Source organism: Epinephelus lanceolatus, chromosome 23 (genome assembly GCF_041903045.1).
Source record: "Epinephelus lanceolatus isolate andai-2023 chromosome 23, ASM4190304v1, whole genome shotgun sequence".
Lineage (NCBI taxonomy): Eukaryota > Metazoa > Chordata > Actinopteri > Perciformes > Serranidae > Epinephelus > Epinephelus lanceolatus.
Window position 1 is genome coordinate 7,863,326 of NC_135756.1, and position 7,169 is coordinate 7,870,494.

Genomic DNA, 7,169 nt, shown 5'->3' on the forward strand with positions numbered 1-7,169 from the left:
ACGAATCGCATTGCTGATTTATTGCGTCACATGATCTGGATATTGTAGTGATGTGACTTTCCCAAACGAGCTGAGCCTTTGAACTGGCTCTTTGAAGTGAATGAGTGAGCGGCTGCACTGTCTTTCTCCCTCACAAACTAGTCTCTCTCAACTTGTTCCAGATCAAATAATCTGAAATTAATGAATACAGAGTAAATTAAAGCAAAAAACAAAGAAATTAGGAACTGGCTCGTTCATTCTAAAGAGCCGGTTCACTTGTTTACTTCAAAGAGCCGGTTCAAAGAGTCGGCTCGTTCACAAACGTCCCATCACTACCAAGTGCAGTGTTGAGTCATGGGCATTTAAGTCGAGCTGCAAGTCATTTCGGATTTTGTCAAATTGAGTCGAACATCATCAAATTTGTGACTCCCGTCGTCTGACTCTCACAGTGTGATGTAAGTACTCAGAGATGTGGGGACCAAGTCATTGTTATGCCAAGTCTCATTCAAATTTGCGGCAGCCACCGTAGGTCACCGCCTCTCTGCAACAAGAGCATCAGAAAAACACAATTTAGCCAACGTTAGCAGCAGCTCAGCTCCAGCCCCTGGTATGCCAAAACGCAGAGAAACACTGATTTGTAATGTAAAACTGCTTTATTCACTATTTTTTACTGGTTTAAATCCCAAGGTCTGTTAGTTTTGTACAGGAAGAGACCTCTGCAGATAATTCAGCTCCAGGCAGAAACCCTCTGAACGTCTGGATCTTAAGTTACCAGAGAAATTAGCTGAGCAAATGTTAGCAGCAGCTCAGCTCCAGACCCTGCTTTGCCAATCAGCATCAGAGAAACACAGATTTGTAACGTGAAACAGCTTTATTCAGCATTTTTACTGGTTTAAATCACCTGGTCTGTTTGTTTTTGAGAGGAGGAGACTTTTGTAGATAATTCGGCTCCAGGTAAAAACCTCCTGAATGTCTGGATCTCAAGTTATTAGAGAGAAAAGGTGAGCACACATTAGCAGGTGCTGGGCTAGCATGCCTTGAGTGACGAGCCAAACACCATCGGAGAAACAGATTTTCAACGTGAAACTGCTTCACACAGCATTTTTAGCGGTTTAAATCCATTAGTTTTGGAGAGGAGGAGAACTCTGCAGACAACTCAGTGTCCAGTAAAGACCTCTTGGACATTTGGATCTTAAGTTATTAGAGGAAAATGGTGAACGTAAGCAGACCATCTCCGAGATACCAGTGTCGGAAAAACACTCATTTGCAACGTGAAACTGCTTCGCTCTGTTTTTTCTTGTTTAAATCATCTGATCAGCTTGTTTTGGAGAGAAGGAGAGCTCCGCGGACAATTCGGCTCCTGGTAAAAACCTCCTGAACACTGAATGAATTCTAACCGGGAGAAGTTTCAGCTGCATTCTGCAATCCTCACTGCTTAATATTGCACACTGCTTCTTTAGGCTGTCAGACGCATGTAGTGGTTTGTCTCTGTCTCTGAGATGTCATGAAGTAGAAGCATAAAGCTGCATAAAATGGAAGTACACGTGCTGTGAATTTGTATTTAAGAACTACTGGAGTAAATGTACTGATCTACATGCCACCAGAGAAGACAGAGAAGGTGCTGAGGAGAGAAGTGTTGTTGTTCAGTGTTTGCCAGCAGGAGGAATCGGAGACAGAGTGAACCACTACAATACAGAGCATGTAGGGCCATTTTCTAGCTTTTAATTCCAAACCAAGTATTTCCATTTGGAAAATTCTTGGAACCCATTTATCTTCATGTGTTATTAAGCAAAGGGAAGGAGCTAATTATGAATGATTTAAGTATCATGTTCCCTCTGCTGGTCAAGGCCAGAGCCAGCACTGAGGCCCAGCACATCAGTAGGGCCAGGTCACCGGGACCTCACAGTCAACCACAGCACGGTCCGCAGGGCTGCACTGCTGACAGATGCTCTTCTCTCTTTATTTCTCTTTCTCGGTGCAACTGCAGAATTTGGCCTTTGGGGTTTTTTGACAGACTTCCAGCGTTTTGATCTCCACACAGGCGACAATGCATATCAGAGCTGCGCACGTCAAAGCTTTCCCCTCGAATAAAAAAAAGAGTAGACAAATCATATCCATCTGCAAGACTCGTAAAGCATCACCACTATCAACACGGTGGCTGGCAAACCATCCCTTCGGCCACCTTGTGTTGGGAAGCGTTCCCTTCCCATAATTCCACTGTACAGTAAATCAAGCCCTGCTCCGGCCTCCCTACGAAACCCTGTGTTTGTGGAGTAGAAAAAATTGTGTGTGAAGAGAAAGGGGGGCGGGGGGGGTGGGTGGGGGGGAGATAAAGCAAGTGGAGGGAAACAGTGATCTACTGCTTGACAAGTGTGCAGGGACACACACACACTCACACTCACACACACACACACACACTCTCCAGCAAACACTTTATAATTTCTTGTATCTCATTCTACATCCAGCACTCTCAAATCCACAAATCCCCACGATACCAACGCCAGGACCCGAATCTGCTGAGCGCTAAACAAAAAGCAGGTTGCCGGGGCAACGGGGTGACCTGTAAGGGATCCAGCTAGATTCTTAGAGTACACAGAGTGCTCGCCGCAAATCCCAAATGCTGTATCATCCTGACTCCAACCATAAGTGTTTCCTTTATTGATGTCAGGGCCATCCCATCCCTGCGCTGGCTGGGTTGCCTCCTCCGGGCTGGAAGCAGGGTCATGAGGTTCACTGTGTCCTCAGGCCTGAGAACTCAAAGAGAAAGATACTCCATGAGATGTGAGCGAATCCAGTGATTTAAAGCCTGATAAAGAACTAATAGCTTTGTTAATAGTCAACAAATCATTTACCGGTGCTTCATAGATCAGTGATCAGCCATTAACGGGAAACATGGTTTAACGGTTTGGGAAATAAAAAGTGTTTGGACTCAGGAACAGAAACAGTTAGCCCGGCCTGGTCCAAACTGAAAAACCTGCCTTCCAATACCTATAAAGCTGACTGATAAACAAGTCATACCTCTTTTGTTTGATTGTACAGTAAGTCATTGTCTGATGGCTGGAGCCTCTCAATCAAAACAATAACAAAAGACATTGCAATCAGTTTCTCCTGGTTAGGATTCCTTCAGTGTTCATCGTCCGAGGCTTTTACCAGGAGCCAAATTATCCATAGAGGTCACTTCCTCTCCAAAACAAATGGACCACTTTATTAAAACCAGTAAAAACACCAAACAAAGCAGTTTCATGTTGAAAAATCACTGTTTCTCTGATGCTGTTCGACTTGTCGCTCAAGGGATGCTAGCCCAGCACCTGTTCATACGTGCTCACATTTTTCCTCTGATTACTTAAGATCCAGACGTTTAGAAGGTTTTTACCCGAAGCCGAATTATCCATAGAGGGCTCATCCCCTCCAAAACAAACAGATCTGGTGATTTAAACCAGTAAAAATGCTGAATAAAGCAGTTTTCTGTGACAAATCAGTGTTTCTCCAACACTGTTTGGCAAAGCAGGGGCTGGAGCTGAGCTGCCACTAACATTTGCTTAGCTTGTTTGTCTGATCATTTAAGATCCAGATGTCCATCGACTAAAATCCTTTATCCAGTTAAAACATATAGATGAAAATGAAACGACCAAGATAAAAAAGAATGTGTGTGAAAATGAGGCTTAAATATGGATAAAAAGTAAATTAATGACAGCTTTTGGCAGACAACCACAACCCAGAAATAATGTGCTCAAAATTCATCCTTTCACAGAAACTTCCTGCAGTTATTGCGTTCAGATTTAGATTAGCCAATAATAGAAAAGGTCCCTGAAGGAAAAAGGTTAGGAACCACGAATCTACATAACAAGGTCGTCCTATTGTATGTGTCTGAATGCTGGCACCATGAAAAAGATTGAGGCGTTCCAACAGTGGATACCTGAGAGGTTTATGTGGCATCTCCTGGCCTAACAAGATCACAACCTTGGAATTATACAGAAAAGCATGACATTGTCACACATAAAGAAGAGGCAGGACCCAGAGGATGGACTGAGATGGACTTCTCCAGGCAAAAGAAAGACCAAGATGACCTGCTACAGCCCTAAAACTTAAGAACTGACTAGCTAGCTCCTGTAGGAGGGTAAGGTTCTTAATCTTACCAAGGGTAAGGAATGATAGAGGCTTATGTCCCACGGAGGTCAAAGAGGAATAATAAGGCTGAGTGTCAATATAGAGGGTTTTTTTTCTGGAAGAAAAACACTGAGGACACCAGCGACCTCTGAAGAGATTTTCAACTGGAAGCACCCGGAGCGGCCACTCAAAAAGTCAGACCGCCTTGAAAAGGATGCTTGATGCAACGCTTTTCTTGAGGACTGGGTATCAGCACTCCATTCCTTTGAGGTATTGACCGAAATAACCTGGGACCAAGTAGTAACAAAACTTTTCCATTCAAATGACACCTGCATTCGATCATTTTTGTACCCAGATCGAGGAAAAAAAAAGGCTACTGGTGCAATGTTTGATTGGCCCACTTCCGCAGCAGCTACAACCCAAAAGTTTCTCACTTTCTAGCAGTGTTGCAGTCAAGATCACCCAAACCAAGACCAAGTTATGATCAAGACCTGATTGTATCGAGATTGAGACAAAACTAAGACTTTGAGGGGTTGGGACCAATTTAAGACCAAGACCAAGGCATGGCGAGACAGAGTCAAGAATTGACCAGTGTGAGTCCCATATGGCATGACACACTTATGATAAACTGTGGAACATGGAAACCATAAGCAATACTCAAATTGATCTGAAAGAACCAGATTCCCATAAAATTACCAACAGAAAACAACTGAAGATTTCTCACCATTCACCTCTTTTATTGCCATATTCTACTGTATATATGTGTGTGTATATACGTATATTATGAGAAATGTCTCAATAAAATAATCAAAAAGCATTGCAGAGATGAATTTTATCTCTGGAAATTTTACTTTGTTTTCTGTGAGTGAGCAAATACAAACACTAAGGAGCTGAAATCAACTTAACCATCTTTATCCAAAAATCCTTCATGGCAATTTAGCGAAATCCCTGCAGTTATGGTTTTGACCAATCATGAAATAAAATCCCGAGTCCTCTTTGTCTGAGACAAGAGACAGAGACAAGAACAGGCAAAAATGTGGTCAGGTCCAAGATGAGACTGAGCCCTTCAAAAAGTGGTCTCCCAAAAGCCAAGACCAATCCCGAGTACTACAACACTGCTTTCTAGTAAACCACCAGCAAAAGTCAAGAGGTCATCTATACTTTTAATGTTCATTCATCCAATTTCCATAACCGCTTATCCTGTTATGGGTCATGGGGGTACTGGAGCCTATCCCAGCTGACATTAGGAGAGAGGTGGGGTACACCCTGGACAGGTCACCAGACTATCACAGGGCTGACACATAGAGACAGACAACCATTCACACTTACATTCACACCTACGGACAATTTAGAGTCACCAATTAACCTGCATGTCTTTGGACTGTGGGAGGAAGCTGGAGTACCCGGAAAAAAAACATGCAAACTCCACACAGACGAGCTCCCCCACCCCGGGGTTCAAACCCCCCACCCTGGAACCAGGAACCCTCTTGCTGTGAGGCGACAATGCTAACCACTGCACCACTGTTAATGTTAATAAACAAAAACAAAGAGCTCTAATAATTTATCAAGTTTGGTTGAGATGCTCTGGAGAACTTTAAACAGGAAGTAAGTGATCAAAAATGGCCCAAAGGAGGTCAAGTTGGAGGAGAGGGAACACTTGCAACCATTTTTCTTTCTTAATGACTTATGTCTGGATTATAAAGCCTCAGAAAGTGATTCATTAGTTATTATCAAAGCCACTGGTTAAACTTCTGCCTTATTAGAAAGTGATACAGACGAATCCTCATCCTCCAGCTGTCACACACTTTGTGGCAGCAACAGTTTAGATGATCAACAAACTACTCAAAAGAAGTGATGGAGCACTTTTCGGCTGACTCTCTTCTACTCATCAAGACCAACAAAATCGTTTCATTCTGGGAAAAGCATTGCACAACAAACCAGCCGTGAGATTAAATCAAACACCGGCCTCAAAGAGCTCTAATCTCTTTCTTTGTTTCCCTTCATATCATGCTCCTCATTATTTTTATTTGCTCTCTTCTTTGTTGAGCCCGGGCTTAATGTTGGCACGGCCGCAGAAGAATTATCTGAGGGGGGAGATTAGGAGAAAGTTGGTGAGGATTTTAAGGCGGTCTGATCTCTCTTTCATCCATTTCACAGTTTGTTATTAGTCCACACACACCACAAGAGATCAAAACTGTTTGCGAGGCACAATAGCTTCATTCAGGTAACATCAAATGGAGGCCCGGGGCAGTGACATCTGAAGACGTGCTTCCAGGAAAGAGGTGAGTTTGTAAGATCTCCAAGATGGATCGTATGTTGCAGAAATAAGCTCACAGACAAGAGTTCAATCTGGATGCTGTTCTGCTCATCGGCCATCAGATGGTGTCCTTGAGTCACTGGGATTTGTGAAACCACTGAGATTCATGACTCATGTTTCAGAGGAAAGTGGCTCAGTTAGCGATTCCAGTGCCCTCTAAGGGAGCTTTTATACTCTTTGGAAACCGTTCAGAGTGTCCACAGATGAAAATGGCAGCTTCTTTGCATCTGACGTTGACATCTCCCGTGTTATACGCAGCTGCTCCGGCACCACTTGCACCTAACGCACAGCAAACGTAGAGAGTGGAGACCACATTGGACTTGTTCAAACAAAAGCGTGGCGCAGGAGAGCAGTAGCATGTTATGCTTTGTGGATGGCGGTTAACGCGTTCTGTCCAAGAAATATACGAGGTTGACGAACTGGTTTGAAAGAGTGGAGGTCTCCGAGGCCTCTGCTTGTCGTGCAGAGGCGTTGCTGTACAATACACGCTAGTGTTCCAGCTGACATATACATTAATAAAGTACAATAAATTGCTCTGTTGGACATCCCAGTATGAATGCACATTTCTCCAATACTGCACCCTTGAAGATTAAGTACATCTGTGTAAACAAGTGATCAGCTGTCACCTAGAATGATTCATGATCAAGTTAATTAAATGAGTGCCCTCTGCAGCTTAGCAGGCATTTGACTGCCTTGAAAGTGGAGATGGTGGTTTCTCACACATGGCATTCCTGTGACAGGACAATGAGTCCTTGTTTCACTGGGG